This window comes from Pinus tabuliformis, chromosome 9, assembly GCF_031772625.1.
Source record: "Pinus tabuliformis cultivar Carrire ecotype Pingquan chromosome 9, CPIR1, whole genome shotgun sequence".
Classification (NCBI taxonomy): Eukaryota; Viridiplantae; Streptophyta; class Pinopsida; order Pinales; family Pinaceae; genus Pinus; species Pinus tabuliformis.
This window is the reverse complement of record NC_142307.1, coordinates 891,505,273-891,519,474: the sequence shown is the minus strand read 5'-3', so window position 1 is coordinate 891,519,474 and position 14,202 is coordinate 891,505,273.

Genomic DNA, 14,202 nt, shown 5'->3' with positions numbered 1-14,202 from the left:
TCCCTTGCCTCCATCAAGTTGCTTTTCTCCTTGTGTGTTGCACTTTTTGGATGAAGAATAGTCCTCATATCACCTCCTATATATACCATGAAGGAGGGATTCTAAAACATCATAAAAAGGGGTTGCAAATCATCATAAGCCTAAAAAAACCTTAGGTCGACCTTGACACTTATGGTGTCAACCCCAAAATTACCTTCAAAAATTCATATCTCCACTTCTACAACTCAAAATTCAATGATTCTTGAAGCGTTGGATTCTCCTTTCCCCCTTCTATTGTCTCATGCCATCACATGTAGAAATGTGCTCATGGAAATGCCCAAAAAATGATTTGGTACAAAACCCCATACTTGGGTTCTAAGCCCACAAGTGACCCTTGTGGCACTTTTCCCTCCAAACCCTAAACCATAGGGCTTGGAGTACCTCCCAAGCTACACAAATCAACACTCCCTCTTAGCGAGGGAGGTACTTCTAAAACTAGGAAGTAACTCATCATCATCATCACTACTCGCAACACTTGCCCAACTCTTGGCACTCACAATCACAACAATCCTTTTTATGTGAACTATGCCTCTCTTGGAAGTGTCATTGTCACTGCTAGAGGCACCTTGCTTCTCATGATCCATAGGCTTTCTGATCAACCTATATAAATCATGCTCTCTAACTCCAAGTATGATACCAACGGAGCTAGAGCCTTTAGGCATGAGTCTTGCCTTCCCATCATGGAACAAGACCTCAAACCCCTTCTTCTTGATCACCGAGACATAAATCACGCTATATCTAAGTCCTGATACTAACGATACATCGTGGAACTGCATCACTCATCCTGTCTCCATCCTGAATGGCACAACACCCCATCCTCATATCTCCTTCTAACTCTTGTCACCAAACACCATGTGGAACTTTGAGTCCCATTCAGCTAGAGTCTCAAAAACCTCCTATGACCTTGTCATATTTTTCTTCACACCATTTTCCATGTGCCATCCCTTCTTCTTCATCGGACATCTCGACGAAAAATGACCCATCTTGCCATAGTTGAAACACTTGACCTTACTCAGGTCCTTCTTATGCTTACCCTTCATTTGTGCTGCAAGTGCCACGTCATCATCAAACGCCTTCTTCTTTGGATGAATATCCTCGTCTCTCAACTCTTCCTAAATGAAGTCTTCCCACAACCTATTCTAATCTGGAAACTTCTCTCTGGAAATGATTCCTTTTATGAATGGTTTACATTTATCAATGAACCCTTTCAAGGAAATCCTCACCACATCTCCATCTGAAATAGTCACACTGATGGAAGCAAGCTCATCTTTGACCCGAGACAATCTCGTAAGATATGAAGTCACGCCTTCACCCTTTATCATCTTGGTGGACTTCAACTTATCCTCCAATACCAATACCCAGTTCTCATTCTTATTCTGGAACAAATTATAAAGATCCATCCACATCTCCTGTGTGATGTTCTTCCCAGAAAAATGAAGTATTAAGGCATCCTTCACACCATCAAGGATGATCAATCTCGCCCTTGTATCTAAATCCTCGTACACTTCCAGCTCCTTTGGGTCTGTTGGATTCTTGATGGCTTTCTCAAAGAACTCCTAGATCATGCTGACCTACAATACCAACTTGATCCTTTCCTTTCATGGAATATAGTTGGACAACCCCTCCAACGTTTCTTCATTCCGGATACCAGCCTACAACTTTGACATTTCTCCTATAATGTGACCAACTCCCTCTTAAGCTGTACTTTGTTGTTCACAACTCTGATTCACTGACTTCCAAAGTAGCTCAGACACGCTTTGATACCATGTTGAATTTCCATGATCTTGGGTCTATGTTAGAATCTTAATCATCTTTGACGCTGCCAAACCAAGAATCTCAACAAGAACTACTTTACACAATGGAAAATATAAAGCATTAATCACATATGCACAAGTATACACAAATTTTCAACAAATATTGTAGAATAATGTACAACCCAATCTTCGTTATATTAAACCAAATCTGAATAATACAACAGGCTAGGGTATACAAGATACAATGAAAAACATGTTGTGTAGACTCGATGTTGTAATCTTGTCCTGCCGGTCCTTCGATTTTGTACTGCTCACTAGTTGCCCCTTAGTCCTTCAAAGGACAACACATTGAGACTCCATGAGGACTTCCACCTAACATTGCTACATGTCACTTCTATAGCATGTACACAGGCTGATCCAATCTGCTCTCTGGGTTGGCCACTTCCTGAGCTCCAAACTACCAGGCTAGCAGTCACCTTTACCCATCAAGGTACTGCACTTCGACACCAATCTTCACCCAACCTTCAGCTCCTCTTCACTACTTAAAGATAGCTTGTCTAGGGTTACTTTGGGCTATCAACACGCTGTCCTCCACCAAACCAATGATGCCATACTTCACTGTAGGTTTTTCTCCTAGGATGGGCTTTTCACCTCCATGGAAAGTCCTCCAAATGGAACCCAGAGGCTGCAAGGTAAACTCATCCAAATATGGTCATAAACTATGACCCAACACACACAAGATGCATCTAAAATTCATACTCCAGCTTACTTTTTGAAGTCTCTTTGACTGCTGCAATTCTGGACTGGTTAGGGCACCCAAACACAGTCCCTAGCAACCCTCAAATATAACCCATAATTTCTCTCCTTGACTACAGCCCACCCTTGGAGAAATGTTGTTCTGGTTTTCTATTGTTTTAGGCATGGACAACCCTCAATACACCCTACGCTGCCCTTCAAATGGCTGGTAGGACTTGCAACCTAACCAAAAAAAGCAACGTTTCCTTTCCTTATGGTTGTTCCACCCAAAAAACACCTCAAAAAACCCTGAAATGTGTCTTCTGCTACCTCGACCCTCTAGGGAGGTGCCTCAGACTCCCTTCCAGCAACTTGACCCTCTAAACAGACCTTGAAATAGACTTCTTTGACCCACGCTATTCAGACCTCCTATGCTGCGCATTAGGGGAATTTTTAGGTCTAACCTGGTCCTCCTAATAAAAATGTACAAAAAAAAGCTTTATAAGAACCAATATGATTCAAGATGATGATGTCAACCATGGGGGATGATTCACCATTTTTGGAGTAAAAAAATAAAAAAATAATAAAACTACTTTTTCAACTCATATTTTCAACTTATCTCCCTAAGGTTTTACTCAAATTTTGAGTGGGAATACTTATTGAATGCAAAATTTAATTCCTCATCCAAGGAGTACCCATGTTGCATACTTTTGATGGACCCTGCTACACAAAAAAATGAGAAATACATGAAAAAACGTGATTGCAAACATGTTTTTCATGTATTTCTCATTTTTTGTGTAGTAGGGTCCATCACAACATGGGTACTCCTTGGATGAGGAGTCAAATTTTTCATCCAATGAGTGTTTCCACTCAAAATCTGAGTAAACCCACATGGAGATAAGTTGAAAATACGAGTTGAAAAAATAGTTTTTTCTTTTTTTTTTCCTCTAAAATTTGATGTTATAATCTAATATTATTTTATTATTTCCACTATTATTTTATAGTTTCCTTAGGAGGCCCATTTTAGACCTCAAAATTCCCCTAATGGGCTAAGACAGAGCTTCCCTTGCCTCCAACAAGTTCCTTTTCTTGTTGTGTGTTGCACTTTTTGGACGAGGAATAGTCCTCACATTACCTCCTATATATATCATGAAGGAGGGCTTCTAAAACATCATCACAGGGGGCTGCCAACTATCATAAGCCTAAAAACACCTTAGGCTGACCTTGAAACTTATGGTGTCAACCCCAAAATTACCTTCAAAAATTCATATCTCCACTTCTACAACTCAGAATTCAACGATTCTCGAAGCGTTGGATTCTCCTTTTCGCCCTCTATTGTCTCATGCCATCACATGTAGAAATGTGCTCATGGAAATGCCCAAAACATGATTTCATTCAAAACCCCATACTTGGGTTCCAAGCCCACAAGTGACCCTTGTGGCACTTTTCCCTCCAAACCCCTAACCCTAGGGCTTGGAGTACCTCCCAAGTTACACAAATCAACAGGTGTGAACTATTTTTGTACCCCTAAACTTGAATATGGTCCACTATGATATGTTAATGGTTTTTTACCCTAATGATGTTGATATCACTTGATCTTGAGGGTATGTTTTAGGTGGTTCATACACATGCATAAGATATCCCTTAAGGGATGGCTTGAGATTTTTCCAACACCATACAAGGGGCATCTTGCCTTGTCTTGAGAGAAGATATGACCTAGCATCCCCAACGTTTCCCTTTAGAGATGAATGTTGGGATTTGAGGAGCCTCCACATGGTTGTTTTCCCCTTACCACACATCAAGATGATGAAATGTTGAACTAGGAAGCCAAGGTGTTGAGTTGTTTAATGGTGTGCCTAGATGGAACCAAGATGCTCCCAAGTTTGCCTTGACCCAGTTTAATGGATGTTTCCTTGTTCTAGAGATTATATGATGATGAAGATCACTGAGATGATTTGGAAAGGCTATCACACCATGGTAGATTCCAATGCTTTCCCTTGAAGTTGACACACCATCCATACATACCCTATAAGGGTGACATGAACCTCCTTGATGATGACATCATGGTGGAGGAGATCTTACTTGGAGATGTACCCATGCACTTTGATGATGCACCTTTGGAGTGAGGAGCAATCATGGACCCACTTTATCACTTGGTTGATGGATATTATCCATTCTAGGAGGTTGATGTCATGTTGGATAACATTTATTCTCATACTTGTGGGATATTTTGATGTACTTCTTATGTTTTAAATCTATCTTGAGGTTTTCTTGTGACCTTTAGGCCTAGTTGAACACTCCAAGCAAATTTTTAGAGATTTTCTTGTAAAGTTATGAAAAGTAACTTGGTTGCCCTCAATAAATAGAGAGAAGTCACTTTCATTTTTTATCATCACATATTCACTCATTTCTCTCTCTTTTAAGAAGTTTGCACTATCTTTCTTGGACGCAATGGACATTTAATGGAGTGAATTATCTCAGGAGGGAGATTTTTGCATGGAGATACTTGTTTGGGATTGATGAAATGATTCTTTTTGGAATTGTGTAAATATATTGCTATTATCTTCTACTTTTCATGTTATATTTATGAAACTATTGTCTCTATTTGTGCCATATTAAAAAGTGCAATATCTTTCTTGAAATATTGATTTTTTATGGTATACGATTTGTTGTGCAAGAATCTATCAAGGGAACTTGGTTTATGGATCCTTTGACCTTAAATATTTCATTTAGAAAAATTTCTAGGGTTTCCAAGGGAAGAAATTTAGCCTTCCACCCTCTTCATCCAAGGCTCTCTATCATAGACCTTGCCCTAATTGATTCCATTTCCCAATTGAGAGAAGGCACTAGTCTAGTTTGGTGATCATCTGAAATTTATACTTCTTTTCCTAATTTCTTGTTAGCTAAGGTTAGGGTTCGGTTTTAATTTGCATATTATGGTACTTTTGCATCAAAATGTCATTATTCTATTGATAAAATATTATTTAATAAATTGAAGAGGAAAAATACAACATTAATTTCATTTGTATTCCCAATTAGGGTTGACATCTGGGCTTCTATTGTTGTTTTATGCACATTAAACCATTAAAAACCATAAAACAAATTCTTTTCCTTGGTTCACCTCTTGATAGCCTTTGATAATTTATTGAATATATCCCTTAGAGGTTATTTCTTGGCTGTTATATGCTATTTCTTGCTCTAAACTTGCATATTAATAAAACTGCAGTATATAACAACCCTCTTCTAGTCCATTGGGGATGGTGGAAAGTGTGATTGATTACTTGTATCTCTTATCATGGGAATCAATGTCTTTCCAGTGCCTTCCTCCATGAACATTAGGCCTTATAACACCCTTGAGCACTTGTTTGTTGAAGATCTTGTTGGGTGATTTCTTTAGGGAAGCCTCCCTTGTGGGTATAATATCCACCATTATATTGTAGGAGAGAGGCCATTGAGGTGACCATGGTGGTTAATTTCATTAATTCCATAAGACCTAGGTTTCCTAGTGTGGCTTTGCACTAGGCTTGCTAGATTTTGCAATAATAGTACCCCCTTTATAATTCAAACATAGGAAATAAAAAATTAGTGAGGGTAATAACATCATCAAACACATTTCAATCTAAGTAATATTTAGTACATGTTACATTTTTATGTTATATCATCTAGGAAAATCTCACAAAGGTAACATGAATGATACCACCATAGCAACATTATTTGAGAAGGGGACATAAAAAGTGCTAACTCATCCATCATGGATGACCCCCATCACACATCCAACATGAGGAACATGTATGAAACCTCCTAGTGACATCATACATCAAGAAACCAACTCACTATGACACATCAATCAACATCTACCTCCTACCATAATCATTTAATCCCTTGTGGGGTCATCCAAGAATAAGGTGTAGCACATCGAAGATAATCATGCATATAGATATATATGAGATATCATGCTCCATAACCATCATGTAAGGAACTAAGGGGTGATAAAAAAGCAAGCACATGTGAGAATACCACCAAAGGAACCATTACAATCATCTAATCAAGGAGAAATGAAGCTTCTCCAATGAAATACCTCCATCAAATGATCCAATTCAATGAAATGAAGGGGCTCCATGATTATGATCCCCCCCAAGCCGGTTCAAAATTTCCATGGAACTAGTAACAAATATACATCAATGTGATGAAATCCTCATACAATATGTGGTGTAATAGGGTTCTTTCTATTTGTGTTAGATATGGGGTCTACATGAATGAATCGTCTGTCCACATCTAATCGATGTCTCCCAATCATAGGAAGAGAATCCACATCCTACTCCTCTTGGCTACCATGTTGCTAATCATATGGTCTAGTGGAAGCATTTGAGTATTCTTCTACCTCCAAGGATTTCTTTGCCATATCCAAATCATCAAAGTTTTGATCATTAAATTCATAAATTTTAAAAAGCACATGACTTACCAAACCATTGTCATCCTCGGAATCCATGATAATGAATACTAGTATGTCCTTATGTTAGACTATTTTATCATCACCATGCATCTCTATCAAATCTGAAATATCAAGCATAAGTAGCTCATGGGATGAAAGATAAGTTTGGTCCTCAAAGGATTCCTCTGTATAAATTTTGGGTGTCCTATCACCCCACTCGGTTTCAATTTGTTTTACTCATCATGTTTAATGCCCAACCCCATGGTTCATTTCTTGATTTAAACATGAATATTAAATTCAAATGAAAATCTGCTAGGCTACCACTACTCTTTCACTTCACTTTCAACTGATAAAAAAATTCAGAAGCATGCACATAAATTTTGGACACTTGGTTTTGGTCAATGACAAACCCTAGAAAAACCCTAAAGGGAAAAACAATGGGAAGAGGAGTTTTATTTGCTTTTATCTATGAGAAATTTAAATAACATTAAGTTCACATGTGTACTTATCTCTTACCTTTATAATTTTTCCCAACTCCTAGAAATTCATGTCACAACGTAGAAACTCGTGCCATAGGTCCAACAATCACTGCATTGGAACTTGTGCCACTATCTAAATTTTCCAACCTTTATTTTCATGCATCTCCTAAACTTTCTTTGCTCAAAAAATTGAACCATTGGGCTAAAAATTTTTCCCTCAAAAGTCAAGCACAGACAACACTTAGATTTCTTGATTTTTGTGTCATACTTATTTGCAATAAATGTGTTGACACTAGCCTCAAATTTCATTATTCAAACCTACAATCTCTACCTCAGTCTGTGTTGTCAGATATGATTTAAGCCTCGATTTTGGGCCCGCATGACCACCTTTTCTATCTAGAAACTCATGCTGGAAACTCTGCCTGTGTATTGGGTTATGTTACCATTCAATTTAGCAGGGGTCCTAAGAGGGGTTCCAAAGGGGCTACTTCTAGATCAAGTGCCAACAACAGGACAAGGACCCACTGTCACCTCAGTCCATGTCCCCTACTATTTACGGAACCAATGGGAGGAGTCTCGATATAAGGAAATAACTAGGAATGATGAGTCAATGATAAGATAGGTAGTGATTTCTAGAGCCCATTCACAAGAGAGACTCAAATAATAGGGCTTGCTTGCTTTAGAAGCAAGGTGAGGGGCTCTCTAAGAAAGGCTCAAGGGAGACTTAGACCTAGGTAAATGAGGATATGCTTTGCTATGATGACCTTTCCTAGACCTAAGGGACCCTATTAGAGATCAAGTTAACCTAGAGGGATTTTAATATTAGACACTATGCAAAGGTACTAGCCCTGCTAAGATAACTTGTAAAATACTCCAATATAGACCTAGGATTTATAATTTTTGTCTTGCTTTTAATGATTACATAATGCCAAACAAGGAGAATGATGAGGGTCTCGAAAATGCTGAGCTTCATGATAAAAGAAAAATTAACTCAAAGAGATTACAGAAAAACACATATAAAAACCAGAGACAAAATATTGGCGGAAAAAGGCTTAAGCCTCATGTATTCTCTCTCATTACACTACAAAAAAAATTGAATATAGTGTTACAAATAAATAGATGAGAGACAATGTTCTCAAGATAGTGCGTGCTATCTTAGACACCTTTGGTTGAGATAATTTCTCCTTTGGTTGAGATAATTTCTCACCAGACACACCAATATAGGAGTTACCTAAACTAACTCCTATCTTAGAGGAACAACCCAAGAGTTAGGCACAAATTCCTAACTTGTAATTTTTAATTAATTAATTTATTTTTGGATTTATTATTGTTTTATGAGAGAGGCTAACATTCCCCCCTTCAATGATAAATCCAAAATAAGAACGAGGAACCATCTTCCAAGTTCTCATGTTGATCCTCAAAAACATTGCCTGAAAAAACTGCCAAATCTGGATGCTGAACAAACCGCAAAATGAAGAGACTGAGTCAGCTGCATGACTGATTCATCTCAGAGGGACGCTTGACAACTCCATCATGTGCCAAGCTACAAAAGTATCCAACTGTCCTTTGCTTGAAAACAGCATCCGGTGTCCACTGACACAATTTGATGAACGCCCACTGGCGTGTTTGCTGATGATGATTGCCCACTGGCTGAAGATGTCGAAAAACAACTCAATGTTGTTTTTGCTAGTTATGAGACCCTTGATATCCTACCCTAACCTAGGAGGAAACTAAATGAGTGTTGGGTTGTGTTATATTCTTTCCACGACTAGCCCTAGTAGTTAAACTGAGGGGTTAGAGGGGGGGTGGAGCTTCCCCTTTGTTACGGTGGGCGCAACGCCCTAGGGAATTTTTTTTGGATCCTATATTAGGTGGGAAAACCTACCTATGGTTTTCTGCATGGATTTCGCACATGGTTTTGGGCGTGATGGTTTTCATTCCATGGTATTTTGTAGATCTGGTCAAGGGAACTACAGTTATGTTCTACTCCACGGTTAATGGAATGGGTTTATGGATGCTTCGACATGTATATATATGTATTGTAACATTGAAAGGAACATAATGATAAATCAATCTAGTAGTCTCGGTTTTGGGATCTAGGGGAAAATATCTGTGTATATTTGTTTTATGTGTTATGCTCTCGCCACTGTTTATTTTCTATTTTCAGAATTCGTATGTAGGTAATTTCTGTACAGGGTTAAAACCTACAATGAGTATGGTATTATGGATAGGGACCAATGTATCTCTCAATCCAACCATGGGAATAACCTTAAACTTGGAGGACCTCTAGATGGCATATCAATGTAGCTACCTACCAACTTGCTCAAAAATTGGATGACTACAAAGAAATTTTCTTGATGCCCTAGGAGACCTACTAGGACTAGGGTAGGGTTTCAAAGAAAAAGGTAGAAAAATAAGGTTTTAGGGTGATCATCAAAGGTTAGGATCAGTTCCTAGCCTATTGGGACAAATGGAGTCAAAATTATTATGAATTTTTTGAAATTATTACTTAATCAAGGAGTCCTATTGCAACTTCGCATAGCCCTAAGAGGCAACAAATAAGTCAAAAAAGGAATTTATACTTATTTTGCACAAATAGATGACTTTTCAAGTCGATAATGAATAAAATCCACCCCTAGGGACATTCATTCACAATACCATGACATGTAACATATGCAATACTTGAAAAATATGCATTTTCATAAATTTGCATTACATTTAGGGTATATTTCAGATTAATGAAAGAAATTCCATACGTCATTCATGTGAAAAGAGAGAAATATAGCATGAATATAGCACATACACGGTAGAGAAAGTATATCTAATCATCAAAATAGAGAAAATGAAGCTCCAAGATCAAAGACAAGAATACAAATATCAAAATGCATTAACTATCCTCCAATTCATCCACAATAGCATGTCTGAACTCTTTTTAAGAGAACTAATCCAATCAAGTGATGATGAGAGGTTAAATGAACCTATCTTCATTTATACACTCCTCTAAGGAGTTTTATGGCTAAATTAGGCCTAATAATGCCCCTACAATAAAAGTAATATGCAGAATAACATCCTTTTGGTGACAAGCCCACCAAATAGCTCCATAATATGAAAAATAAGCCTCTCAAGAGGGCCGAAATGGTAGGTGATTAAAAGGCCTAGTGAAGTTCCTCATGTGCCAAAATGTGTGGAAGGATTTTAAAAAAAAGTGATGAAGGGGTGGCCCCTTTATCTCTAAGAAAATGACCTGTGGTGCTCCTAAGTGGCTATGGGGGCACAACATTATCCTCATGGGTCTCCAACTGAGTTAAACAAGCATGCATCCCATCTGCAAGGACTGGAAATATGATACAAGCCCTCCCTTTGTCTCCCATGGTGAGACAAAACCCCATCTCGGCCCTAGAACAACTGTCAAGTGTGTAGTACAAGTGTGTAGCAGACTGGGCAAGGTGGTCCAGATGCATCATCATCATAAAAAAAGTGGAACACGAGCGAGAAAATAATGGTACTGAAGGATCCCATTGCATGGAAATCTAATATTTTCTATAATGGCTCTCAACGCACACCATAGAAATTTCATTAAGACCATTTGAAGGGTTTGGACCCCGTACAGGGATATCAAAACCCAAGATCAAGACCCACTTGTAATCCTATATAAGATCTAGTGCATCTCCTCACCTTCTAGTACAACACTTCATTAGTGAAATTTAGCAAATGAGTTTACAAATCATGGAACCAAGTGGGCACTTCATAGTGGCATTCCTTTCCATAATTGGCTTTAGAGTGTACATGTGTCTCCAAGTTCAAGAAAGAGGTTAATCGAGGACCCTATTATGTGGTTTCAACCTCAAAGGGAGTGAAAAGTCCATGGCATATCCATCATATGGATGGTATCATGTGAAATAATAATGGAATGGAGTGGGGCATCAGGGGAAGGATCCAAGTCACATGCCATTGTACAAGGGTAGTTATGATGAGGGAAACCCACACTTGGGTGTATATTGAAAATGTAGCAAGAAATTCTCAATTTTATTTTTCCTTTATTAAATTGAGAAAATTTGACTTTCCACATCACCTGCCAACTTCGATACAATTAACTTGTGTGACATAGCTTGTGTCACCCAATTTACTTAGTAAATTTGAGTTGGAGGAGTTAGAGTTCAATTAATCATGTGTGATTGCTAATTTGTAGCAATCAAGGTCAATTATCTCAAGTTGTTTTCAGTTAAACTATTCAAACTATTGGAGGAACAAGTGGAAGGTCAGTTGTGCAATGGGACTTCAGTCAAACTTAGTGATCATCCAATTAACTTATCAATCATCTCAAAATAGCTAGTGCATGCAGAGAATTTGAGTTCCCCAATTGTGGTGGAGTTTCCAAGGTAGTGTAACATCCTTTGTAAACTAGTCTTGAGTGTACAACTGTTTCATGCAGTCTAATTATCAAACTTGGCAATTGCGCAATCCATTTTGGAGAAATTCCTAAATAATAGGGGCCTAATTTCTCAAGGAATTGTGTAAGGAAATAGGGGCTCAAGCAGAGGAAGAAATTGAATAAGTCCGAGTTAAAGCTTCTCAATGAGTAGAGAGATACGTTATTCATTTGTAGGTTGTGCTCAGTTTAGCAAAGAAATTGTAATACATCTCTATTCATCATATTAATGCAAGCAAGCAAGGGGTTTTTAGCAATTGTTTTCCCTTAGAAAAAATAGTGTGCATGTGTCTTATTTCTTATGCATGTTTGTGATTGATGTTCTAAATTGTGAATTGAATTCCATAGAGAAATAGAGTAGGATTGTGTCTTGTGATTTATATTAAAATTTCATGAGCAGTTACAATTCTACACCATAATTTCTAAATGTTATTAGAGAAGGATTCACATTAGAGCAGGAATTTTGAAGTTGTTTCTCAGGAGGTTCAAATTTTTAGTTCAGTGTAGCAGGATCTCTTCAGATCTAAGAAGATGACCTTCAATGTGTTGAGGCTAGATTATGCCTTGGAAGGAAGCTCTAATTTCATCGCATGGAAGGATCACATGGATGCGGTATTCGATGACAATGGACTGCTAGAATACATCAAGAGAGATATTAAAAAATCAACAGAATATTATGCCCAAAACATTACTTGGTGGAAAAAAGATGTAGCTAAGGTGAGGAGTGATGAGCCTTGGTATTGCACCAAGGATGTTGCAACTCCCGACGGATTCTCACATTTAATTATCAGCCCGGGGTTTGTACAAACTTAGAGTTGATAGTGCTATATTCATAGTAGGTTAGGTTCTATTCATGCCACTCCTATTCATGAAATTTGATCAGGGTATTCAGAGACCATTCCTCCAACTAACTGCATTGAAAACCTCTTATGAAAGCATAAATGAACAGGATTCTACTACCAAGGTGAAAATTCCAATCATCAAATTTAAATTCTAATTGAAATTGCATAAGGGAAAATAGGATAATTTAGTGTTAGAAATAAATCATACTACTCTTCTTACCTTTCGTCAAATGTAGATGCTACTTGACATTTCATAAGAAGAAAACAAATTTATTTGTAGGAATAACTCATGCTACTCTAATTGAACAGTTGATTTAAATCAATAACCTACCTTGCATGCATCATTTATGTACTAACACTTGCTTGAAAATGAGAAATCACATCTTTAACATGCCTATGAAGAAAAAAATGCTAAATCTAACTGTGTTTTGTTATTCGATCGTTGCAGTGATGGAAGGATTGTTGGCATTATGATACAGATTTGGCACTATGACATAGGTGTTGTCCTTGATGGCAACTCACACAGATGACAGACCATAGTTCAGGCTCATAGAATGAAGAAAGAAAGGTATACGCAGGTTCACTATATACCAAGCTGCGTATACACGTAGGTTCACTATATACGAAGGCGTGTATATCATACACACACACTTTCACAGAAGGAAAGGCATGTACATGTTGGAAAACTAAGTTTTGTTTGTGATATTTGGTCCATGGTATTTTGGTATTGGTCCATTGTATTTGGTCTGAGGTATTGACCCTAGGTATTGATCCTACGTGGTTTTGGACCATGGTATTGAGAGAGGTCTAAACCTATATAAGGAGAAGAAGATCATTAGGCCAAAGTGCAAGTGTGAAAGTGATGAATATCTGATGAAGTGTGAGATCTAGTATGCAGGTAATGGGTTTGTGATGCTTTGCTTGATTTGAACCAAGGATGCACCCATGTGTATGATGATGAATGATGGATCGGGATCTTAAGGCTTGGAATGTCTTATCTTTGTGTGGTTTGATCCGGGATAGACTAGATCTGAATTATTGACGCATGTTTATTCTGTAAATGTTATGATATGGGTATGATGGATGTCTGGAATAGTTGCAAAGTTATAAGTTAGTATTTGCAGATCTATACGTGGGTTCGTTTTGGTAAAAGCACGTATACACACCGGTTAGGTTCGTCAGAGTAGCGTATACACAATGAAATGTGATATTTGAAGTTGCAGTTGGATCTAGTTGTTGTTGCAGAGTTCTAGGTTTTTGCTCTATGTTCTGGTGACTGTGTTTGATGACAGGGTTTCAGTGATTCAGTTGTTGGGTGATTTAGAGATTGATGATGTAGATGTGGTTGATGGTTGTAGTGCAGTGGTGATTGATTTTGTGCCTTGATGTTATTGATGGATCCAGTAGGAAAATTTATGAAACGTGGTCCCTGGAGGAAGAGTGAAGGTTGGAGCCTTCAGTAGGCCGACGCCTATGTACTAGTAAACATATC